A 27,318-nucleotide genomic window follows, 5' to 3' on the forward strand; every position below is an offset into this window, starting at 1 on the left:
ATCCAAAGGGGGCACATAATTAACTTCTTAGAAGAATATGGCCTCTTTTTATAACAACACTTTTTTTAAATCAAGTGGGCTTACAGTTAGCTATATTGCCTAGGAACATGAGGGTGAGACTAACTCCAGTTTTATCAAGTAGTTATCCTGGATCTCTGCACACTTTATGTTGTTGTGACCATTAATCATGATAAGTCAACTTGATCAGGTTAAGAAAACACCCAGGGGATTAAAAAAAAACACATTTCTGCTTGTTCCTGGGTAGCACAAGAAGGGATGACTTTGTACTGTATACACTCCCTGATTCCTTCCCCCTCTGGCTCTGTTTCTCTCTCTGCTTCCTGGCTGCCATGGGGTGAGCAGCTTTCCTCCACCATGCTCTTCCACCATGCTGTTTGCCTTGGCCTGCACCCCTGAAATAATAAGCTAAAATAAACCTTTCTTCCTTTAAGTTGCAGATGTCAGGTATTTTGTTTCATTGACAAGAAAGTGAGTAATATGGTGATCAAATACTGATTCATTTCAGCTAACAATCTTAGAGGAATAATTTACAATGGACCAACACTGCATGCCAAAAACAACTAGAAAAGCCACATATAAAATAATCAGACAAAACCTTTGGGAAAATTTATTACTCAAGTTTCCATTACTTTAACAAATACCTAAGAGACTCATTTTATGAAAAGAAAAGGTTTCTTTGGCTTACGGTTTTGGCGGTTCCAGTCCATGGGTGGGTGGACACATTGCTTTTAGGTCTCCACTGAGTTACAGCACATCAGGGTAGGAGTATGTGTTATAGCAATATCATATCCCTTATGTCTGAGAATCAAAGGATACGAAAAGGAAAGGGGTAGAGTTCCACTGTTCCATTCCAGGGCATGCCCCAATGACCTGAAGACTTTCCACTAGACCCCTCTTCTTAATTGTACCACTACCTTCCAATAGCACCAGGCTGGGGGACCAAGTCTTTAACTCATGGGCTTCTGGGGGACACTCAAGATAGCAAGAAGCTTCCAAGGAAGTCATGACTTGGGGTTTCAATATTTCAGATGGAGGAAATATAAGAGAAAGATGTAAACTGACACATAAGGGTACTTTTCTTTCCCCTCAGATAGATATAACAGGTCCTTGACAATCTGGAAACACAGCAAGAGCTGAGAATATCAGCTTTGTTTGAGCAGAGGACCACTGCTGAGACATAAAGAACCTAGTACAGAATATTTTGTAGTCCTGGGAGAGGTGAATATGGAAAGACATAGTCAGAGATATGAGGAGCCAAGATTCACTTAATGAGCAATAAAAGGGGGGAGTACCCAGCTGATACAGGGCTGATATTACACATAGGGCATTAATTTTCATTTGGAACCTGTAAGTATACTAGTAGGAGGCATTGGATACCTTCCCCAGAAGAGAAATGAAGTTTAACAACACTTGATATAGCTCAGTCACTGATTGGATACCAATGATTGGTCACTACCCCACTCTAACTACCTAAGGAAATGTTGACACCCCTTTGGAGGTAGATAAATCATCTGGAAACTATGATTTTTATACAAAACTACTAAAATCAAGAGTAAAGAGAGATGGTGAAAAGAGACACAAAAATACAGTTTCTGGCAATAGCAGATAAAAACTTTAAAATAATTTGGAATAAAAGGGCTGGAGTGTAGTTAAGTGGTAGTGTGCTTACATAGCATGTGGGGCAACCTATATTCAATACCCAGCACTGACAAGGAAGAATTTAATTAATAGGTTGAAAGTAGTACAGAATAAGATAGGGAAAATAGATAAATTAGAATCTAGAAAATATATATATATATATTTTAAAATATATAGTGATTATAGTAATAATCCATGGATGACCTTGACAGTGTAATAGACATAATGTAAATGATGATTAGTAAATTGAAGAATTCAAAAGAAAATATTCAAACAATCATAGAGAGGTTAAAATAATGGTAGAAAAGACTAAACTGAGTGTAACAGGCATGTTGAGTACAATAAATCCATTCATGAACTGAGATCCCAAGAAAAGGGACAGAATGGTATATAGAGAGAGATCAGTTAAGAATTCAATGAATTTCACCTGATGAAAGACATCAGTCCACAAATTCAAGAAACTCTGAATTTGAGAACAAATATAAAGACAACAACTCCCAACAACATCATAGTATAACTGAAAAAAATAAAGACAAATGAAAAACCTTAAAATCAGCCAAAGATGAAGATACATCACCTTCAAAGCAACAGTAAGACTGAAAGGTGTAATGAAAGCCAGGAATCAAAAGAATAGCAGGTTAAAAAAGAAATACCTCCCAAAGAGAAACTGTATGCCCATTTTAAATATTCTTTAAAAATTATACCTGTATAAAAATACTTTCAGCCACCCCAAAAATTTGTCAGCTAACTTTTGATACATTAAATAACTTCATTATTTTATAATTATAATAAATGAGTTCTTAAGGTGGCACAAATTTAAAATAAAAGATGCTTAAAATGAAAAATTATATACTAGATTCACCTCTATAAATTTACTTCTTTAACTGAACTAATTAGAAATTGAGAAGTTATTAGATTCTGTAATTCATGATATTTGCCATATAATTCTTCCTAAGTTTTCCAAATCACTTTTGTGCATTAGCTCATTTGCTGGGCACTACTCCCTCACTCAGCTGGAAAACAAGTCAGGTATTTTGATCTTTATTTTATGTAAAATGAAAGTCATGCTCAAAGAGACTCAGAGACTTGTCCTTGAGACAACAAAATCTAAACTAGAATGCGTACTTCCTATCTGCTGTTCATCATTTGGATACTACAAAGTAGAAAATTAATTAATAATATTACATTGAAAAATACATCAAATAAATAGCAAATGGATAATTGCAGTAGTTTCTAAAGAATTTGTATCAAAATTTCTTTTATTTTTCAAAGCTCTGTTAACATATTTACCCTCTGAATAAGATATCATAACATTCTTCAATATTTTTAACAATCTTATAACTATTAGATTTCACTCTTAGTTTATAATTCTAGAAGCTAAGATGCCAAAACCTTTCAGGCTAGGTTTTACTGAACAATTTCCATATCAAAGGCTACCCAAAAGTTAAAACCATAATGTTTTGTGATCCATAAGCCTCCTTAAGCTTAGGAAGGCTATAAGACATCCTTATGGAAAGGCCACAAGACAAACTTCTGATTCAGTTCAAGATATAATTTTGCCTCAAGGAAGGTGAGAAAATTTCATATAATGGCATTTCTAAAGTGTGTATTAAATCAACCAACTGGAACAAGCAAAGAAAGGGGCCATCAAATAGTATGAACTTATTCCACATACATAATCTTTCCTTGGAGAAGACATAATACTGAAATGATACCCTTCTCCACAAACCTGGAACATTGCTCTCACCTACTCCAGCAGTATGCTGTGGCTTTGTTTGTTTAATAATGTGACTTCTTCTTCAACTGGGACTTTTTCCTAATGAAGAGTCCACGTGTGAAAACAATAGCCAAAGTACTTGTAAAATACACTAACGAACACTGAGAGTAATCTCCAGTTCCAGGACATTATTTTACTCTATGTCTTTCTTTAAAATAATATTGTACTTCTTATCAAATCATATTTACAAGATGCCTACATTTTGTGGGGACTTTCCTCACATATTCTATTGCATGTGTGGTAAAATAACAAAACACTTTTAACCTTCTTAGTTAAAATATTTCAGAAATAAAATTAAATATTTTAAGTATAAAGTATAATCCATTCTTGTTAGTGTACATTCTTATTTACTATATGAAATGAGTAATAAATCTTGTTTTTAAAGGTAATATCTTTTGCCAAAATCCATGAGCCATTTTAAATGCCACCACTTTTTGCTTGTCATTGCTGGGTGACTGATAAGAATTATACATATATTTTTATAATATGCATTTTCATGTTGAGTAGAGCCCAATGCATAAGCACATCACTGGGCTGGGTTGAAGAAGAGGTTTTGTTATCACAGGATCTGAGGAAAGCAGTGGTCAGAGCAACAGGTTGTCTAAGAACTTCGATGTGAAGCTCCATATGCTTTGGCATAAAAAAGTCAAGAACAAGAAAAGTTAAAAAGAAAACTTTTGAAGAAACAGATGGAGATTTTTTGTGACAAGAAGTCATGAATTGGATAATAAAATAAAGATTATTTCTGAATCACGGAGGAAAGTGTTGCTGCTAGACCAGAAGTCCTGGGAAAAAAACAAACTCTCCTTGGTCACCTTATTCAACTGTCAACACCATCTAACATAATCATTTAATTATGCACTTCCCAGGAAAGACAAACATGTACAATGAGCTTTCCCCAAATCAAAACTGAGGTACCCCCTCTGATATGCTTCTTAGTTCCACTGCTCATATTTACCACAACCTCCGCCTATGACCTCACACACATCCCACTTTACTTCTACCACATTTATTATTCCAGCAATTTTCTACCATGTCTACTCTGAAAGCACCTCAAACTTTACCAGAAGAGCAATCACTGATCAAGATATTGTGGTTTGACTCTTAGAAAAGCTTCATTCGAATCACCAGTCTTTAAAGAAAAAGAAAAAAATCTAAAGAAAAAATAAGCTTTATTTCAAAGAAAAACAAAATGACTCTGAAGTGTAACTGTCCTATTGTGACTTTCTTATATTTGATCATTATGTTAGATGCTGGAATATCAAAACTGTGTATAAGGACTCTTTAATATTAGGAGATTAATTATTGTAAATTAAATACAAAAATATGAAATAGCTATTAAAATTTTAAAGATCTTAGATTGCAGTGGTTAAAAGCTTCAAAAAGAAAAGTAACTATAAACCCTAAAGTAGTAAATTTTCGATTGTTTCCTTCTTTTCCACAAAGTGGCCTTTGGGGAGGTGGATATTAAGTACAAATGCTCCAAGAAATACCGTCACTTCTTTGTGATACAAAAACTGGACTCTTCCCCAACAGAAGGGATCCATCTATGAGGGAGACATATATCGACCGGCAGAAAGCCAGTAGGTGTGGGTACTGATGTGTTGACATCTATACGCGGTACAACTCTCAACTAAGGTGTAAGCAGGTTCCGAATGTCTTTCAGCCCGAAGAGCTCTACAACAGACAAGGTCCTGATCTCAAACATGTTAACAAGCAAACCTCTTCCGGACCTGAGTAACAAAAGGAATTGCCAGGAAAACGTGGAGCAGCTGTCTTAACTACATACTGAACCTGCCTCTGACCCATCCACCTGCCACAAATATCCCCAAGATAAACACTTCAGAAACAGGAAAAGGAAAAAAGAAAGAAAAAAAAAAGACCCAAAGTTTGCTCTTTACCTCGCACCACTCGGGGGTAGAACTTGGGCGTCTCTCTGCCACTTCGCTCCCAGGAGCCCCAGAAGGTAGCTCTACACCTGAATAACCGCGACAGTCACTCACCCGTGAGCGCGCAGGACCCTTCCGGCGTTTTAAATCCCAGTCTCAATCCCACCTGCCGCAGGAACACAATGGAATCTCTCCCCGAGCCGGCCCAGTGCCGGGAGCCAGGATTGAACCCAACAGTTGCAGCGAGCCTCGCACAGGTTTGAGCGCATCCGCGATAAACCCAAGACAAAGGCTGCCCCCAGTCTGGCGAGGTGCGCGCCCTCCTGGATAAACGGCGCTCGCTCCCTCCAGCCCACACTGGGGGTGCCTGAGCCCGAAAAGTGCTGCCTTGGATTCGCGCTTTTGGAGGGGTGCGGCTGAGTGACTAGTAGGGCTCTGGTGTAAACAGCGCGCTGCGCTCTCGAGATCCACAAGAAGCAGGGTGAGCGCAGGGCTGGCGCCGGGTCTAACAGGGAAAACTGCCCCAGGCAGCCGGCTGGAGCAGCCTGCACGGACCCGAGCGCCTCCCACCCGGCGAGCTAGGTCCCAGCACCCGGCGAGAACCCGAGCCAGGAGCGCAAGCTCCGGCGGGCCGCCCCCGAGCCAAGGCACCTGCCGCCTGCGCTCCGGGCCAAGTCCCGCGCTCGGACCGCAACCGGAGAGAGTGCGCACTCACAGCGAGGCTGCCCGGACGATCTGGGCAATCACTCACCGGCGGAGGGGGAAGTGGCTCAGAAAACCGCCGGGCTGCGCGCGGCGGGCATCCTGGGGCAGCGGCCTCCTCCCATTCTTTGTCACTCGCCGGCGGAGCGCTCCTCCCCAGCCCGAGGACGAGCAGCCCGGCGCAGGCAGCCGGCTCTGGCTCGCTCCCCAGTCCGCTCCCCTCCCCTGCTCCCCTCCCCTTCTCCGGCCCCCTCTCCGAGCCGGCACTCACTCGGCGCCCATGATGTCATCCAGTGGAAATCTGCCATGCTCAAAAACTGGAATAATCCAGCGCTCACGCGGGGCGCGCAGAGAGGGCGGAGGCGCGCGCGGAGCCTCCCGGAGTTCCCGGAACCTGACCCCCAGGTTAGCCTGAGCCGGTAAGGGGACTGATCACAGGAGGGGTCTAGGGAAAGTGGCTCGGAGAGTGCGTGGGGGATCAGTGGGTGCAGTGGGGATGGAGCCGGGGACCAAGAGCGCGTTCGCTGATGTGAAGATTCCGAAATGGGCACTTCGACGGTTGACAGAAGCAGGAGTAAGGACAAAGTTTTCTAGGCTTCTCGGGAGCCACACCGTGGATAAACACCTGTGCTTGCAGACAGACCCCCGAAGCCCCAGTCTCAGCGAGAAAGTTCAGGATGTCTGGGCAGAGCTAGCCTCGGTGAGGAGCAGCTGAAGTGATGAAGAGGGCTTGTGCTGTTTATGGGCAAAGGAATCATCGGAGGCAAACCTTAGGCAGCAAGGGGGCTGCACGCCAGGGGCAAAAGGGCACCCAGGGGAACTCACCTTTGGCCTCCCTGTGGCACTCCTGTCCTCCCACCAGATACTCCCGGACACTGTGAAGCTGCTTCCCTCCCTCCCAAGGGTTGCAATCATGGATGAAACTATGCACATCTCCACAGGTCTATTGGGAATAATAAAAGATGGGATGCCAACTCTTTTTGTTCAGTGTCACTTATATAGTAGAAGTTTTATTAGAGGAATAGAGGCAGACAGCCTCAATACTTTTGAAGATTCTCCAGTATTAATAGACACACACACACACACACACACACACACGCACGCACGCACGCGCGCGCCCTTCAAGTCCAGGGCTACATCAGCGTAAAGCAGCTTCAAGTCAATATCGTTGGCTGTTTAGAGAACAGATCTCAACAACTGGAAGTGCTGGATCCATCTGTGCTTCAGGGAGACTGTCACTTGCTTTCTCAGGGATTGCCTATCTTCTATCACCCCTGGGAGAAACCAAGATTGCAGAGGACAGTGCCAGTGCTGATTGCCCAGGCTCAGCTGAGAACATGGGACTGTGCCTCTGGGAACCTCTGTTATCCTGGAGAAGAGGTGTAGCATTCACCACAGATATGAGTACAATCAGAAACTCCTCGGTCTTTGTAAATACAAAGAGGATGTCATACAACAGCAAGAACACTAATGGCCACAACACTTTGAGGGCTTCTCAGTATATTACTCTGGCCAATACATTATGACATTGTGAAATCAAGGAATCACAGTATATAGCTCATTGGTAGAACACTTGCCTAGCATGCTCAAGACCGTGGGTTCATCCCCAGCACCACAAAAAAGAAATTGTAAAGCTTAGTAGGTTTGTTAAGGAAAAGATAATAAATGAAGTGAAAAGGCAGGATCAGAAATTGCTTTTAATAATAAAATATTAAAAAGCATATAGTGAAATCTAGATGTGTAAACATGCATCTAGCTGTGTTCAGATTAAATTATTTTAGGTAATAGTAAATCTGTATGTTACTTATATGTATTATAACCTTGCTAATTTCCTTACATTTTATTGAAGAGGGTTTTATTTTTAAAGAATAATCACATTCCTATGAAGTACAAAAGAACTTATAAAATGAATAAACAATTCTAGAAGCAAGTATTTTAAATACCAAAATAATTAAGTTTTTAAAAAAATCTGAGCAAATGGGACATAAACTGGACAAAAACATTGTGAGAGGTAAGAAATTTGGGATGTAAGCAATGGCAGTGTTTCAGATAAGAAAATGAACCAATTGCTTGAGAAAAGTAATTAGAACTGCTAATGATGCTGTTCTAAGTATATAAGAAGGTCCAGTTGTAAACTTCCCCCCCATTGGTTCTTTGATGCCCCACCTGTCTTCATTGTCTCTGTTTATCTTGTTCTTCAGCCTTCTCTGGGCTAAAGAACAGGCATGGAGACGAGAAGAACTTCAGACCTTAGTAGCCATAAAGATCAGAAAATGCATCCTTCAGCCTCTTTTTGTTTTAAATTGCTGCCCTAAAGGATTAATGCCAAGCCTATATATTTAAGAAACATGAAATACATTAATATATGATTACTTCATTGATCCTATGGAAAAGTCTTCAGTTTTGCGGCTCTGGACTTCTTGGAGAATTAAAAGTACTGTCCTATGTCCATCCCTGAGACTCTTGGTCTTCACAAATCTGACTTATTTACAAGATCTTCTGTCCCTGTCTGTTGCCTACCAAGATCCTTGCTGTGCCAGTGATATTTCCCACTTCTAATGCATACTTTTATTTCTTTGTAATTTTTAAAAGTCATTCTGTTTGAATATTTTAAGATATTTTTATCCAAATGATGGCTAACACAACCAAAATTAAACCATTCAGTTGCTACCTTAGAAAATAAGTGTCACAATTCTTAGAAAAACATTATATCTAAAATCATACCTTAGAGCCCTAAATTACATTCTAAGCTTGTTTAAATGGTGAATATAGTAAACCTTGGAATTGAAGATTTGGAGTGGATATATGAACTCTGCCTCAATTATTACACTTGATCTTAGCCAAAAGGTTGAGCAGCAATTCTGCCTCAATTATTGATGCTCTGCTACACTGTCTTCATGATGACACATGATTCTCTTCACAAAGGCAACCAGTGCTGCCCTTTGGTAGGAAAGAAATAGACATGTTTTACTTTGTGAATTCCACCAAGTTATAAACTTTTTGCACTCTAGTTTAATTTAAATTAATTATAACTAACAATTTTTTTACAAAAACTAGTTTTCCAAGAGATGAATTTATTAAATGTTGACATTAATAAATAAAAGAACTATTATTAAGCCCTTATGACGTGCCAATTACTATGCTGAGTCATATGTCATATGATCTTCAAATAACCCTATGCCATGAGTACCTTGTTAACCTCTCTTGAAGATGAGGAAACAGACCTAGACAGATTATAAAAATTGTCCTGGCAACTGAACTAGTACACATCAGATCTTTACAAATGGAAAGGAGACCAAGAGGTGGGGGAGGGGAAAGTATAAAGGGGAAGAGGAAGATGTAAAAAAATTAAGATGCATTATGTACATGTACTAACTCCCCGAAATGAATGTAATCTTTATGTACTCCAAACATGTACTAATAAAAATATTTTTTTTAAAAAATCAGATTTACAATTTGATTCTATCAGTCTAAACATATAAAGACTCCCATGATAACAGCATATTGTAACTTTTAGATAACGTTTCCTCTAAAAACAATGAAAGCAAAGTGATATACATGTATACCTATACTTATATATTATGTTTATATTTTATTTGGTCAGGTAGATAATACATTTAGATGAACTTTTCTATCAGTTACTAAATTCATTAGTAATTTTGTTCTTGTTATCTCTATTAACAATAGGCTTCCAAACTTATTTATGAAGAAATAAATTGGGGGCAACTAAATGAATTTTACTTTTTATTCTAGCATTAAAGAGTTTTAGACATAAAGCAAGGTACAGTGATTCTGTACTTGGAAGCACTACTTTAAAATGAACTAAAAAAGAAAAATACTCATAAGCCATTACTTTAAATAAAGACAAGGATTACCTCAGCGACTATCTTCTCTGTTCTCCTAATCTACTCATAGATCTGTGAAAGTCAACTACATCACCCATCTCAAAGGCTGTCTTCCATGCTGTGAATATTAACAAGAAAAAGAGATTATTTTATACTTTGGATCTCAAAGGCTTCATGTCTGTATCATAGAAAGTAATATTCCCTGGGCACAAATGTACAACCAAGCTTCTTTAAACAGAAAGATTTGGTATTATTTTTTTCAAAAGCTCTTATCTTTTTTGGTAATTGGCTAATATTTAGTAACTGTTAACAAGGGTTATTTGAACAGATTTGTGAAACAGTTAAAAGGCACATAACAGATGGTCATCTTGCAAGGTATTTGTTAATCTAGCTTTTTTTTTTTTTTTTTGGTACTGGGAATCAAACTCGGGTCCTTGCGCTGGCACAGCAGGTGGCAAAACCACTAAGCTAAATCTAGCTTTTTAAAGTTAACTTCTCATTTATAAAATAATTTAAACAAATAATGAGAATCTTTATGTTTGTAAAGTATGTTAACAGGTGTAAATTTATTTATTGCATTCATATGACCTAAATACTAATCTTATTTTGATTTTGGCTCCAGACATTCTTTTATCATGAAACATTCTTCTTAATGGGGAGGGGGCCTCCCCCACGTCTATAAGTTCATTTTCCTACTCCTCTTTCATTGGTGCTGGTCATGGACACTAACCTGACATAAACTAGTGGTCATTTATTAATTGCCTTTGTTTAAGGTCAGAAGAAAGGATGAAGAATGTTTCCTTCTAGAAAAAGGATTTCATATTTCAAAACAGACTCATTGCTTATGGAAAGAAAAGGGGAACTCTATGTATAGCAATAGCAAGCTATGAATGAACATATTTAAACACTTTGCCCCTAAAATGAAAGTACTTGGGAAATAGAGATGCTGATTTAACTTAGCCTGTGTCAGTCCCTCCATCTCAGAGCTGAGATTTTTCTTAATCAAGTGCTTAATGTATTCTAATAATAATAGTATCAGTGATTGCCTATGATATTTCTACCCGGATCTTATTATGATCATGTATTTTTTTTCTTCAAATTACTTTAATTATCCTGGTAACTCCATTTGTGAGCATGGAATTAAATACAAGACAGAAACAAACACAACTGAAAGATAATTTTTCTGATATTTTGTGTTATTATTTTGAGAAAATATAGGGTACACAGTGTATTTTATATACTATCTTCACTGATGAAATTAAACACAGAAAATGTCTGCAGTGAAATGTATGGAAGTTAACATCACATGTGATAAAACAAGCCACATAGCAATTCAGGTCAAATAAATTTGGCAGTTCTGCCAAATGAATTGTGAACAATTTTAATGCTTACAGATTTCTGGATTTTAGAATTGTGCACAAGCAGTTGTATCAGGCACTAGTTTGAGCACTTTATACGTATTTACTTAAGACTCATCATAATTTCCTAAATTAGGTAATCTTATTGTTCCCATTTTACACTAGAGACACCTGATATACAGAGTAATTAAATAACTTGCATTGTTTGGTTTAGGATGCAAAAGAAGTCTGAAAAGATTTGTACTAAACAATACAGAATACATTTAAAATATCATTAAGAAGAACATATACACGCATTTATCTTGGTAAGACATTTCTGTTACAAGCAATGAAGTAAATTACAAATAAAAATAATAAATTTTATCAAATAAGATGTAAAATTTCTAAACAGAAATAACACATCATATTTTATTGCTTAACAAACTAGAAGATGGTTGGCATATTCAATATATAAAGAGTTCATATACATCAATGAAATGTACTACAGATTCAGTAGAGAAGAAAAAAAAAGATTTTTAAAATATCACAAAAGAACTATCAGTGACAGAAACTAAGAGTTAAAATTGAAGCTTAAAATTCACATTAAAATGAGATCTAATGCCTCAAGTTACCAAGTAAGGCTTTTTATAAATTGTAACACTCTCTACAGGTGAAAGAAGAGATTTATGTATTTTGAATGTACACTTACATTTGTTCAAGCTTTTGAAAAAGCAAATGGCAGCACATGTCAAATGCTTTAAGAACTCCCCAAAATTATTTGATTTTATGAGATCTCCCATAGGGATGTAGGGGTAAAGTGCTTATCCTCAGCATATTCATTAAAAAGTAATTTTTGGTATGAAAAAGGAAATCAGAGATTTTAAGTCCATTGTCATGATATCAGTAAAACAATTTCAGATAAATAAAGTTGAAAAAATTGTTTGGACTGACCAACGTACCACTTGCAACACACTGCTGAGCCCAAAGAACAGGCAATGGTACAAATTCCTAGTTATGTTTCCTGATGTCACATGAACAAGCTCTCTAGAGCTGTTGCCAGGGAACCTGACATCCTGAAGCCTTGTATCTAAGCAAAGTAGTTTCTCTGCAGGTGTCTGCATCCAGGTGGGAGGGTAATTTTCACTGCAAAGATATTTTTGCCACAGTAAGTGATGACTAGCTGTGAAATTATTACATTCCACTGTGGACCTGTATGCTGTCCTCTTATTCAAACAAGTTGCAAATATTGCAACTTTGGGGCAATATTAACTCGGAAACCACTAGAAACTAGATCAGCCCAACCATAGTCTAATGAAATAGCAATCTCAACCATTAAAAATGACCTTTTTGCAACCTATTAACTTCCCTTTTTAACCTCAACCCCAGTCCTTCATTCTCCTATCTTTTGTAATCTTTTCTTTGATAAATAGTTTCATTCATCCAAGTTTTCAAGCAATCAATCTAAATATAACTGCAAGATCTTTCTTTTTACTTGCACACCACTGGAATAATAAAAATTTCATGAAGACTTACATACTACTATTTTTTAAATAATGTTATTTTGTTTAATTAAAGCCAATTCTTTTAAAACATGATGGACATCACAGTGACTCTGGCATTGTGTTTTCCAACCAAATATTCTATCATGTGTATTAGTAAAATCCTATGGATACAAGTGACAAAGTCTCCAAGTCCTTTGGCTCTTGTCCCATAAAAATCTCTTGAGATGTTGAACCTTTTCCATCTCACTTACTGTTTTCTTCATTTACAACTTTTTCATCTTGTTCTGGTAATTGTTTACCTCCCTCTGTTCATTCTATATTCTTTGTGTTTCTCAGTGCCCCAATGGTCTGATCTCTTTGGAGTTTTCCTTGCCCCTTGACTTCTGATTGGATTTGGCTTGAAGACATGAGAAGGATTTGGAGCTTGGGAATAAAGAGAGATGATCATGCCTCCCTCCATTTCCTCCATTTCCTGAACTTTGCTTTCTAATTACACTTTATCCCTTGATTCCAGCTCTCAGCAAGGCTTTCATGATACCTAAGGATTTATAAACATTGAAAGAAGTAATGGTTTCCCACTGTTGCTAGTTCTAACATACCTTGCTAGTTCTACTCACATCTCAGTAAATATTTTCTTTACTAAAATGTCCTTTTATACAATTCATAGATTGTGCCCTCTCTTTATTATCAAAACACAGAATCAAACGCACGTGCACACACACACACACACACACACACACACACACTATTCCAAGCCATTGAAGTAGTCTGCAATTGATTTCATGTCTACACTCTTCCCCTCTATCCTACTTTCATTACAAAACATCCTTCACAGGTGCACAGAGTATCGGCTCTCAAATTCAAACAATGCCTTTCTCCTGAGCAAAATCTTCAGTATTTCCCATCATCACTAATAGTAGTCTCCAAGCTGAGAGTTATTCCAAATGAACTACAAACACTTAAACACATAAGCATTTTCCATGGAAAAATCAAAGTCCTACTTACTATTGTTGTATTAAATTATGGTTTTCTGATTAATCAAATGCCTGCTTACTTAAAACATGATTCACTTCATATTTACTTTGTCATTATGTGTTTTCTTAGGCAAGAAAGATTTATAATCAAATCTTCCATCATGTATATTAAAATAATGTTCACCTCTAAAAGACAGAATCTAGACTCTGATTTTCTAGCTTACTCTATTGCCATTCACATGCATTTACATGTCACCTAGACATGTCTCTCTCTGCACTTTTGCTTTAGGTAATCTCCATCCTGTCTGAAAGATACTCATCCATGCTTACTGACCTTTTGATGGCAAATTCCCTTTCATTTTCTATAGAAGAAATATTTCATTAAAAAACAATAGTCTAGAGTTTAAGTATTTTATATGCATTATCTCATTTAATACCTATTGTAACTATAGAAGTGAAGTTTAAGGACTTGTACAAAAATTAAGATGTGAAATCAGACTTGAAATTTAAACTTACACCTGAAAAACTAAACTATATTTTCCAATAAGATGCTAGTCCAAAAGTTCAGAAAATGATTTACTCTTTGCAAACTTCTTGATGCCTCCCTAATTTTAATTCCAGGCCTCTAGTACATACTTCCTCATACTGCATTGACATGATTTTATCTCTCCCACTATGATATTCTTAAGGATGGAAATTTTAGCTTGCATTTTCCTTGCCTTTCCTTTTTTTTTAAAGATAGAGTCTCACTATATTGCCCAGGCTTACCTCAAAATCTAGGCTCAAGTAACCCTCCTTCCCCATCCTCCTGAATAGCTGAAACTACAGTCACCCACCAAGCACAAAGCCCAGCCGTTTTCTTTTTTGATACCAGAACTTAACAGGTTGTCTGAGTGTTTAACATAGAACAATTTATTAGAATTATTAATGTATTCTAAAATAATGACATTATTTTAATATTTTAATAAAGTAACATTTATTAGGACTTGTTCCATTGTAATATTTCCAAAGGTGCTCATTTTTATATATCCTTGACTCAATACCAGGTAGGTATTTACATAGTCAGATATCAGACCATGTCACTGAGGCAAACTGACCATTTTTTCTGGTTTGTTATTGTCTCATTTACACAATAATGATTAACTAACCATGTGTGCAAAGAATCCTTAATTTTTCTGTTAACTTTAATGGATTTAGTATACATATCTGTGCTGATAGTACTTACTTTTGTAACCAATCATATAATGTAAATTACTTATTCACTGATAATCATTACTTATCTAGATGTCTATGTTTGTCATTTAGGTTATTTCTAATTTACTCAGCTTATAGACTCAATTTAAAGTATGCATACTGTGAATGGGAAATTTCTATATTTAAATCATAAAATAAATGCATAGAAACAAAATTAAATATGTAAACAATGTCCTTCGACCAAAAACTATTTTGTGACAAAAATACAGTTTATAAAGAACCCAACAACATCCTAATTAATGCTATAAAATCATGCAATAATCATGCAATGTATTGTGTTATGTGCCTGGCATAGCACTGAGTCCTTTACATTCATTATCACCTAATGAGCACAACTTTGTGCAATAGGCATTATTATCTTTCCCATTTTATGGATAAGAAAAGTCAAGTGAAAAAAAAGAAAAGCAACTGGGGAAAGTCATATAACTATTGATATCTCAAGTGGTATTTAGAACCCAAGTAGTCTAACTAGTCTATAGTGATCAGCCTGCTTGATCACTATAGACTAGTATCTTTATTAAATAAATAGCAAATCAAATTGAAAATTATTGGTGAAAACCAAAAGCATTAATAAGGGAATACCTTGACCAATATTCTTGCCCTGATTCCTGAGACAAATACATTTCTATCATGTTCAGTGAACAATCACAATCAATTGCTACTAAGCATTTAATAATGTCAATAATTTCTCTCTACTCTGTCCTTACAAAATGCCCTCTGCATATAATTTGATTTCTCATGAGGAGGCAGTATATTATAGTAATTAAAAGCACACTTTCAAAGCCAGTTTGCCTGCGTTTGGATTCTGTTTACACACTTTCTAGCTGTGTATTTCAATTTCCTTATCTATAAAATGAGAGTAATAAAGTTGATTTTATGGGATTCTTGTGATGGTTGAATTACTTGATATATTGGAAGTATCTGACAGTGCCAAGCACAGAAAAAGTGCTAGTTATTAGTATTTTCTAACCACAAGCAGATTATTTATCTTCTAGGTAAATATCCATTAGGTACTGCTGTGTAGAAATTAATAAACAATTATTCCAACTTACAGGCATCTACTCTGTCCTTTAGTAATACAAGTTCTGTTTCATGACTTCCAAAGTCTACGGAAGGCTGAAACATGGTATTAAATTTTGGTTGACTAACAGGTTTCAGTTTTCTATCCATCGATAAGAATTTGATAGAAGTTGCTTGGATAAGCAGTTGAAATTCCTGTGGTCACATAAATCCTCAGCAGTAAAGAGTGTTTTGTTGGATTCATGAGAGGCTGTGGTCCAGTCACAAATCCTGGATTCAGTACCACGGACAGCGCCACAAAAGCTTAGGGCTGCTGAACTTGATTATCCTCTTTGTTGGGTAAAGGGGTAAGTTGGGACCTGACATTCTTCAGAAATTTGAGCAAATATGCAGACATACATATAATTCCATTAATGTCTAATATACATAGAAGTACGTATTATTCTATTTAAGTTAAATAAATATTATGGTGCCTAAGTATGTCAAAGAAAGAAGAAAAGGACTAACTCAAATTCAGCAATGCTATATTGTTCTGCTATTTCTATTTGCACTCAGAGGAATACATGTTGGTATTTTCCTAAGTTATCCAAAAGCATCTATCAATTTTATTGTACCGGAGCTTATAATATTTAAAGTGGCAGTATTTATGACATTGATAAGTGTTATTAATGAAGTTTATGACTTGTACTTAATAGTAATTAATGCACTGCATGAGGCTTGCAGTTAAAGAATGTCTTAAGAATAAATATGTGATCTTGTTAGCTGGAAGGTAATTCTACTGTTAATATGTTGTTTTTCCCCCAAAGATGTCTGCACTCTTTTTTAATATTTTGCCATAAATTTTAAATTCTTAGTGTGTATCTACTATGATAGAAGAAGCATTACATTTACTTCTGTTCCCCTGCATTTAAAAATAAGGCAAATTTACTCCTGAATTGACCTTAACACTTGGTAAATTGTCTCCAAGGTAAAGGTATTGAGTAATCTCCCATGACAGTCTTTCTTTGACAAAATTTCTATCTTCACACATACATCTAAATTCATAAAGCCTTTCAAGATTCATTTTTCTGGTATTTTTTGCAGTTATCTTCTGCAAAACTTTATTTTAGATTCAAAATAATAGTTTGTTTTTAAATGATTGATAAAGATAGACTTTTCATATTTCTTTTTAAAGATAAGATACAGAGTTCCAAAGAAAAGTTCTCAAGAAAACCAAACTATTGCAAAGAGATCAGTTAGTGAAAAAAAAGGAGGAAGTGGGTGCTCCTAGCATTATAAAAGGATGCATCACCACCAGTAAGGCTTGCCCAATCCTTCTGAAGTGGCAGTGATCACCCATTTGTAGGGGAAGAAGGAAATATCAGGTCTTACCAAGTTTCCAAAATGCTTTACAAATCCAAAATTCCAGACTGTCCTCCTAGGGCAGTGATGGTGAAAATTTTAGAGAAGAGTGCCCAAATTGCAACCCAAAACCCGCTTCTTTATCCCAAAGTGCCAACACTGCAATTAAGCCTGAATATTGAGGTTTCAGCTTAGAAAAAACAACTCACACATTAACATCTTTTGTCTTAAAAGAAAAACAAATACCACATGTGCCATAGGTTTGCCACTACTGTCCTAGGACTTGCTGCCACATAAAGAAATCTAAAATATTTTTTCATATATTTATTTTTCTTATCTAATAGAAACATTATGTCCTGTCGTGGACATCTTTCCATCCCCAGCATCTGGTAACCACCATTCTCCTCTTTGCTTCCATGAATTCATGTTTTAGGTTCAAATTACATGTGAAAACATACAGTATTTTTCTTTCTTTGCCTGGCTTATTTCTTTTAGCATAACGCCCTCCATGTTCATCCATATCACTGAAAATAATGGAGATTTCCCTCATTTTTAAAGTTCAATAGTATTCCATTTCATATATACCACATTCATATTTTTTACCCTTTAATCCATTGAGGGTCACTTATGGTTGATTCCCTAATTTAAGTAATATACATAATGCTGCAGTAAGTATACAGATATCTCTTTAATGTACTGATATCCTGAAGTAAGAGTTTTTGATTTTATAGTAATTCTATTTTTAGTTTTTCAAGGAACCTCCATATATTTTTCTATAATGGCTGTACTAGTTTACATTCCTACCGCAGTATACATGGGTCCCTTTTCTCCACACTTTTCCCAATACTTTTTTTTAGATCACTTTCTTTATTAGTACATATTTGTAATGTGTGTATATATATATATATCTCTCTTATATATATTATATTATATATATTTATATTTGTAATACATAATGTCATAATGTTTACATTTCTTTTGGAGAGTTGTTACATGAACATAATACATTTTAATTCCTTTTATCATCCTCTTTCTCTTCCCTCCATTCATCTCTTGATCCCTTCCTTTGTCTTCTTTTTGTTTTGGTTTGGTTTGGTTTGGTTATCTTTCATCCCTTGGTAGTAGCCATAGACACTTTTAAGGTTATTGTTTAGTGTCATTTTAATTTTAATTGCCCTTATGATTAGTGATGTTGAATACATTTTCATGTATCTTTTGGTCATTTGTATATTTTCTTTTAAGAAACATCTATTCATGTCCTTTTCCTATTTTTAATAGGGATTTATTTTCTTGCCATTAGTTGACTCGAGCTCCTTATGTATTTTGGATATTAACCTAAATTCTTGTGAGGTTAACCTAGGTATTCTTCCATAGTACATTCAAATATTTTCAAGTAAATCATTACGACATATCTATAGCAACGCTAGAAATTTGGCCATTATGTTCAAAATGTCCATTTAGGACATTCACAGAAAAGTAGAGAAACCACGTTTGCATAATATTTGTGGCAGAATTCTTACTTATAAAAAAAGTGGCTTCAATGAAGACATTAGCAAAAAAAAAGACTTTCAACAGAATAAAATTAGAAGGAATCAAAGTTATAAAGATAAGAAAGTAAACTTTGAGAAGAAAGTAAACTAGAAGATATTGTTTGTTTGTTATATGGTCAAAATAGACTAGGTTATGTTGTTTTTATAAACACTGAAAATCTCACCCTTTAAATCACAAAGGCTTATTTTTCACTGTTTATGTCTGACACAGAATCAACAAGGGGCAGGTGTCTGCCACCTTACAATGTCACCTCCACAATCCAAGGCTTTCTAGTTTAACATGACAAGAGGTAGTAAGTTAATGAAAAAAGGTGCACTGGCTTTTAAATGCTTTCGCCCAGAACTATTTTGTTCACATCTATTGCCCAGAAATCACTTTCCCACACCTAGTTACTAAAAGGTATGTGCAAGAAGAAAAGGAAAATACAAAGTTTTACAAATCGTTGATAGTCTTTCATAGTAGCTGTTATGAAAGCAAATATCAGATGAAAGGCACCATGAAGGAGTAAAAACTATTATATATGTACATATATGTACATGCAGTCCTATTTCGCCTCATGATGGGTAAATTCTGAAAAATACATCATTAGACAATTTCACTGTTATCCAAATATCATTGTACTTGAACATACCCAGATGGTCTAGACTGCTAGACACCTAGGCTACATAGCACAACCTATTGCTCCTACACTACGTACTTATGCAGTGTGTTACTGTACTGAATACTGGAGACAAGCGTAACACGATGGCAATTTTTTGTGGATCTAAATATATCCAAACATAGAAAAAATACAGTAAAAAGATAAGTAATAAGAACATAGAAAAAATATAGTAAAAATACAAGTAGTAAGAATTTTTCAGTTCTAATATAATCTTATGAGACCACCATTGGTGATGCAATCCCTCATATAACAAAATGTCCCACTACCTGGCTCGTGACTATGTACATATCTATCTATCTATACTTGCATACATAGATCACCAGGATAAACTGAATACAGCTTCAATGTCAGCCTTCAGAAAGCAGGTAATCACAGGAAACTACATGGGAATAGCTCATGCCATACTACATGTTTGAGACTTACTCATACCTATAAATTGGTCCTTGTAATATAAGAAGCCTCTAATTTATCAAATATTCCTCTGAACAAGGAGGTCGAAATTATTCATTCTAAAATAGGACAGCCTAGTCACATTAATAGTATAAGTAAGCTTGCTTCACAGGATACTACATCTTTGAAAGAAAATTGACTTTCCACTTGACTAGCAGTCATGGTTTTCTGTAACTTGTGAGAAATGCAGCAGCAATACTTGGTAAGGGAGGAGGAGAGACTGAACTAGAACAATACATCTACTGACTCTTGAGAAGGAACCAACCTGTTTCCTTCCCTATCAGGAAAGAGTAAGCAAAAAAGCTCCATTCAGCCTCAGAACAAAGCTGAAGTGCCTAAATTAACAAGACCCTAAAGGGACACCTGTGTTCTTGGCTAGAAATATAAAGAGGTAGGAAGGGGACTCTAAACTGTAACTGAAAAGGGCTCTCAGGAGGAGTCCAGGAAGCTGGAGAAATAAGGGGCTTTGGGTATGAGGTAGTGTCCTCACACCCAACTAGTGTCCTTTGTAGAAACCAAGAAAAATGTGTTTTTGCGTAATGTAAATCTGACCCTTCAAGAAAATATTTGTGTTTTTATTCTAGAAGAAGCAGTCCTCAAAGCAGGTAGTATCTAATCTTTGATTTCTTGCCTTTAAACCCTCCAGGCGCATCACGGAGAATAAGTGAATGAAACGACCATCATTGATGAGCAACTGTAGGGACCACTTCAGATTTACACTTGACTCTCCTGCCTAAGAGACACAATGAATTTCCTGTTCCTGCACCTTCTCCACACAGGACTACACAGAGCCCATGGACATACTGGGCAGTTAGGGAGCTGATCCATCTACATTGCTTGTAGATCCTTAAAATATGCACTACACTTCTCTCTTATTTTCCTCATCTCTAAAACAGAAATGTTAGTATTTAAAATATGTTCATATATATATATATATATATCTGATATATGTGATATATGATATATAATGTCATATATTATATTATTGTTATATTATAATATTATATAATTATATATTAATTATATGTTATATATATATTGCGTGTGTGTTCTGATACCTAGATTATGGATTTGATCCTTCAGTTAAGCATCCTGAGCAAGAATATTTCTTTCAGTTCTCCCTCTGCAGCAAACGATTTCACCTATGGATTTAAAAGAAAGGTCATTTTAAAAACTAAATCCCCTTAAGAAAAAAATATAGTACTAATGTTTTTAGTAGTTAGCACACCAACCATTAAACAAATTTTAGCACATGAATATCTACACTTTATCACTTAGAGCTATTCATAACACAATTGACATAATATTATAATAACTTTGTTATAGATTTTTTTCATAAAAATCTTAGACCTGGCTTGATAATTTTAGTATACTGAGCTCAAAAGGACTTCCAAAATTGTTTATACATTATCATGCCTAAATTTAAAAAAAAACAACTAAGGCTCAGAAAGGTTAAATGGCTCGTAGTAGTCTAGGGTTTACTGTTCATAGAATTATAACACTTGGGCCAGGGATTTAGTTCAGTGATTCCACCGCCTGCCTCGAAAGCACAAGGTCCCAAGTTTGATACCAGTACCGAAAAAAAAAAAGAATTATAACTCTTAACTGATAGCCATTTTACAAGATGGTGAATTTTTGAAATCCTCATTTACTGATTAGAAGAAATATCTACTACGACGACAATGATGAATGAATAGAACGATAAACATTTTTCTTCAAAATTAAGTAATACATTAAATTTTATATATTTATACATATATATGTATATATACACACATGTATTCTACTTTTTCCCTTCCTGGCCATGAAGTGGACAGCTTGTTTCGCAACATGCTTGCCACCATGACATATAGCCATAATTAGTCAGGTTGTATTGTGTTTTAAATACTCAGTAATGTACAAAAAAACCACCCTATTTTAAATAAAATATGAAGAGTAACATATGACTCTTCAATGTATCATTTAGTACTGAAATATTTGAATTCACTACCTAGAGATTATCTCCTAATGTAAATACCCTTTGTAAAAGAAAATTAATGAGCATTATCCACTAATAGATTCCCAGGAGTCCAAAAAGTATAAATTATACGTGTGTGTGTATATCTTGTAAAATAGCTAGGTCAACTTATGCCTTAGATTCCTTTTAAAAGAGGACTACACCACCACCATGCTGGGGATAAAGCCTATAGCATATGAATTATTAGCTTAAGTATGAAGTGTCCCCCAAAGACTTTTATATTTAGGGTTTGATAGCCAGTGCTAAAATATTCAGAGATGGGACCTCAAGAGATGATTGAATCATGAAAACACTAACCTCATCAATGTTAATCTATTGATGACTTCACAGCTGATAGTCTATTAGGAGGCAGGGCCCATTTGGAGGAAGGAGGTCACAGAGGGCTGTGCCCTCCCTCTTCCTTCTGGTTCTTTTCCTTCTCACTGTGCTTTCTGGATTCCTTTAGGTGAGCAGCTTTCCTCTACCATGTCTTTTCACCATGATGCTCTGCCTTGGAGCCAGCCAACCATGGACTGGAAGCTCTGAAACCATGAGCCAAAATAAATCTTTCCTCATCTAAGTTGTGTATGTGGGATTGTAATCCAAACTGTAGCATACACTAAAATATAATCAAAATAACTTTTACTTGTGGTTCTTTACAATTTAAAATATGAATACCTCTTTTTAGATGCTATATTTTTGTCAAAATTATTTGCTTTTATCAGATGTATTCATTTGTCTATTTTTAAAGGATAGAGAAAATTTTATGTATTTATTGTGTACAATATGATACTGTGAAGCCGATAAATCTAGCTAATAAAAATACGAATTACCTCACATCACTATCATTTTGCAATAAGAATAGTTAATATAATTTTCCTCAGCATTTGTTTCTAACTTCCCTGTAGATGTTCAATACTTTAGATAAATAATATTTTTCCTTATTTTGGAAAGTAGTCATCATTAATCTGTAAGAAAATTATGTTGGGAAAAGTTTATAGTTGAATATTTTAAAGTAGCAATCTTAGTAAGATTTGTGTTCAATACTGCCAAATTATGAATTAGGTATTCTATGTAGCAAATCAGAAAGGAAAAAAATCTATGTGACAGATATGGGGGGAGAGATATATTTTTAAATCAGTTTTTATTCCCTGCCATAGAATAATAAGGAAACCTTCTCAGAAAAAAATTTCAATATTTGAATCAACATCATGATATTGACCTAAGAGTTTATAAAATACTAAGTTTAAATTTATCCTCAAATTCTTGTGGGGAGCTCATCATTCAATGCTAAACTTATTGACAAAGTGTAAACAGTAGTATGCAAGTGGCATCAATGAGAGTTGACTCCAAAGGGTAAATAAAGGCAAACTGTATAGCTGCACCAGAGCCCAACATCTTCCTTGGCTGGGCAGTATGGCTCCACAGATGGTATCACACCAAGTGGGGCATCTACAGCATCAGGCTGTCCTGAAATCAGGAGTATAAAGTAGTACCCACAGGACTCAAACACAAATTGAATGAGCGCCAACATTTGCACAAAACTCATTTAAGATACTTGATATTTGAGAGCTGTTTCATAATGTGCATGTTAATTACCCACTTAATAAAGAAAAGCCAAGTTCTGACATTGTTTTGAGCTTGACCATCAGGAATAAAGTTTCTATACAACTTTATCTCCACTCTCACAGAACTTCCTTTGCTTAGTTATAATTCAGTGTCAAATCCTCTACTTTTATGGATGATTGGGAAAGGAAGGAAAGAAGGAAGGCAGGAAGGAAGGAAGGAAGGGAGGGAGGGAGGGAGGGAGGGAGAGAAACTTTACTGGCTTTCCTTACTGATCGTCAAATTGTGCTTCCTGATACTGTAACCTCTGTTACCCATGTCCTTTACCAAGGACACACATGATCAGTTTGTGCTTTCATTCAGTTCAACCAAAATTAAAGTTATCCTTTTAGATGGATGTGCATCCTTTCAATTGTCATGAAATGAAGGTCATCTGTTTTTTTTTCTATTTTAAATCTTAGCTGAATGTAAACATAACATCAAATTTATGGACCAAATGCTATAATTCTGTTTTTATCCAGAAAACATTAGACTTTTTTGTTAACTTTAGAAGAACCATTCATTTTTTTTTTACTTCAAAGAGATAGTTTTGAACTCTTACTAAATCTGTAAACTTCCTCAAAAATCTATTTTCAATCTTACATTCTTTTGATCTATTTATCTCCCACTATCTTTGCCTTTTCTTTACAGGCTCAATCCCACATGGATATTGATCCTGACTAGAAGAAGGAATATGCTGGGAACTCTACCTAGTCAGAATTCCTGGTCTGAACAAAATACACTACATTCAGTTCCAAACCCAGTGATCTGGGAAAAATTCTGAATCTGCATCTCTATTTTGCTGCAAACTTCTCTCATCTTCCCTTTTTCTCTTTGCAGATTCGGATAGGAACACATGAGTTTTGTCTCTGTTTCTATAATTACCATTTCATGTTCTTTGCATGAATTGACATCTAAACCCCAACTGACTTTGTTAGAATCCTGTCAACAAGTACAATATCAGATAATCTCTTTATATACAAGAAATGTCTGTAGCATCTATCCATGTATGATAACTATCCTTCTCCAAATCAGAAAATTACTTTAGAAACTAACATGGCTATTTGTCCAAGCTTAAATATAATTCCTACTAAGACCACACTACCAAACTCTTCACCTCCTACATTGGACTTTCTTGTACACTGATGTTTGCCCAAATCAATCTCAAGTTTAAGGTTGGTCTTTTCATTCTAAACCATTTCAGTCTCGGTGCACTCTCATCACTGCTGCAACCTTATTACATTTATTTTTTAATCCTTACATTTCTTGTATGGAGTTGGTAGATTATAAACACACATTAATTCCTTGTTTCATCCCCTTTTCCTTTTCTCCTTCCCACCATCCATCTGTTGATCCTCTTTCCATTTGAGAAAGATTTATTTCCCTAGTTTCTATTATCTGTCTTTTATTTTGGTCTTTATAATTTGAATGGCTCATATAAAAGAAACCATGTGATATTTAAGCTCATGTGTCTGATTTTTCCACTTAACATTGTGGTCTCAAAGTGCATCTACTTTCCTACAAATGACTCAAGTTTATCTTTCTTTATGGCAGAGCAGTACTTCATTGTGTAAAAATATCAACTTTTCTTTATCCATTCATCTGTTAATGGACATATAGGCTGCTTCCAAGATTTGACTAATATGAGTCATGCTGGTAATTCAAGTCTCATGTCCTACCTTTAATTCTCACTGGAAATTCTCAATACTCTTGCCAACTCTCCACATGTAGATGAAGGCTGTTATTAGACAGCTTCTTCAGCCTCATATAATATACAATCTTTACAATACACTTGTGTCTGCCAAGTTGTTAACTCCATTTTTACCATCAAATATATTTCTCTTTTTTGCCCAAGGGCTTTGCCTCTTCAAGTATCTTCACTCTAATCTGCATTACTATTTTTCTATTTACTAGATCTCATTGTCAACATATGAATGCACTATTGCTTTTTCTGTCTTAAAATTTTGTTGTCTGAGGCTACGGTCTTATTTTCCTGATCCCCTTTAAGACAAACTTCACATTCTTGAATTCTACTTTTACACTCCTTGGTTGTGTCTAGAATTAAGTACAATCAGGAATTCATTCCATCCTAAAACAATCTTTGTCAAGTTAATCGATGACCTCCATATTACTTCTGCCAATATTTAATTTCAGTCATCTTATTAGATTTCTTGAGAACATTTGAAGTAATCAATTACTTCTTTGTTGAAATGCTTCAGTTGATCATTGGCTTCTGGACCCCATACCTCCCTAATATTTCTCATGTGTGACCATTCTCTATCTCAAAAGTTATCCATCAATACATTTTCTTCTTAACTTTTAAATACTGAGTACCCCAAGGGTCTATGCAAGATAGCTTGTCTCTAACTTAACTCGTGAGGACTTTAAAATTTCACATCAGATTCAACTTCTTGCATGTGCTTCAGATTAATATATGCAAAGGCAAAAAGCTTTTCAAACCAATCTCAGGCCAACACTTCTGCTCAGACTTCCTCACTTCAGTAAATCACGCCATCGTTTATATACATTCATCTCATTGTTTCACTTTCTATCACATTTCATATCAAGTCTATTAAAAAATTCTGTTAAAGCAAGTTTAACATAAATCCTACTACTTCTTGTCCTATATTCTGTTGTCACCCTGTTCTGAGCTATCTTCACTTAAAACATGGTCATGATGTCACCAGAGACCTGGCCAGGAGCCTGAATCTGGGACGTGACTATCTGCATGTGTTCAACTGCCCACCATCAAAAGTCCTTAAAAACCCCATCAAAGTAGAAAAATGAGTTTATTCACAATCTGGCCAAATTGGGAAGGCAGGTAGGCCATTCTCCTCTAAATCACAAAAGCATTTTATCTCTAGGACAGGTAGGACAAAAGCCTGGAAATACGCATTTGTAGATTCAGTCAGACTTTAGCCCACCACCCAGAAAACTGTTGAAAGTCTGGTGCTGTTGAAACTTCTTGGCATCAGGGCTGGGGGTGTAAGTTTTTCTCTCAGCAAGAGGAAGCTGGAGAAATAGCTTAGCTTTAGAAATCTTAATTTTGAAAGTTTCATTTCAACTTCTTGAATTAGATAACATCCTGAATATTTCTCTTCTATTGAAGTATTTTTCCCCTCAGAGAACCCACAGTAAGACATTCAAGGTGATCATTCTTTACACTAAATTTACAAAGTTCTACCATTATTTAACCTGGCCCTGGCTACCACGCCATCAATACCTCTTCCTGCTCTCACTCTGACTTCTAATGCCAGCCACACTGGCCTAGGGGTACTCATTCTTCAGCCAAGTAGTCTCCTAACTCAGAGCCTTACAATGGACACTTTCCCTACCCGGAGTCTTCTTTCCTGGGGTATCTTCTCCTTCACTTTATTCAGGTCTTAGTTCAAATGTGACACCTCTCAAGAAGTCCTCCTTAACAGACCCATTGAAAAGAGTCTCAAATGTTATAATATATTTCCTTGAATTTTTTATTTCATATAAATTGTCACAGAAACAAGTTAATCAAATTAATTTTGCTTAAAAACATTGGCCAGTTTGGAGAAAAATTTAAGCTTTTGTTCTTAACATTGTATAAACAAAAATCAATTCAATGGGCTAATTTTAAAAGTTTATGTTGGCATTGGGAAGACACAGAATATGTCAACCTTGCCTAAAAACTTTTTCCTCTGAAAACACTGCAAAAAAATGTTCTGAACATAAAGCACACTACATGAAATTCAGTCATGTCATCTGGAAGGAAACTGTTGGAA

The 27,318-nt window shown here is 35.8% G+C and overlaps 1 protein-coding gene across 17 annotated transcripts in view; it reads right to left on the bottom strand.

Moving 5' to 3' along the window:
• Marchf1 (membrane associated ring-CH-type finger 1) overlaps window positions 1-27,318 on the bottom strand; it is a 1,027,787-nt gene that overhangs the window by 779,774 nt on the left and 220,695 nt on the right. For 3 of the 17 annotated variants that reach the window (XM_087216904.1, XM_087216913.1, XM_087216900.1), the window contains one exon: window positions 21,021-21,104. The exons of 2 other annotated variants lie outside the window; for them this stretch is intronic. The gene's annotated coding sequence lies outside the window, so the exon portion shown is untranslated. Of the gene's footprint in view, window positions 1-5,337; window positions 6,025-6,076; window positions 6,215-6,298; window positions 6,410-21,020; window positions 21,105-27,318 lie in introns of those variants that run through there. 12 more of the 17 variants (XM_087216910.1, XM_021261213.2, XM_004848232.3 and 9 more) reach the window with 9 other exon arrangements.

This window comes from Heterocephalus glaber, unplaced genomic scaffold (genome assembly GCF_053883595.1).
Source record: "Heterocephalus glaber isolate CG9 unplaced genomic scaffold, H.glaber_assembly_v1.0 deba00001460, whole genome shotgun sequence".
NCBI classification, from domain to species: Eukaryota; Metazoa; Chordata; class Mammalia; order Rodentia; family Bathyergidae; genus Heterocephalus; species Heterocephalus glaber.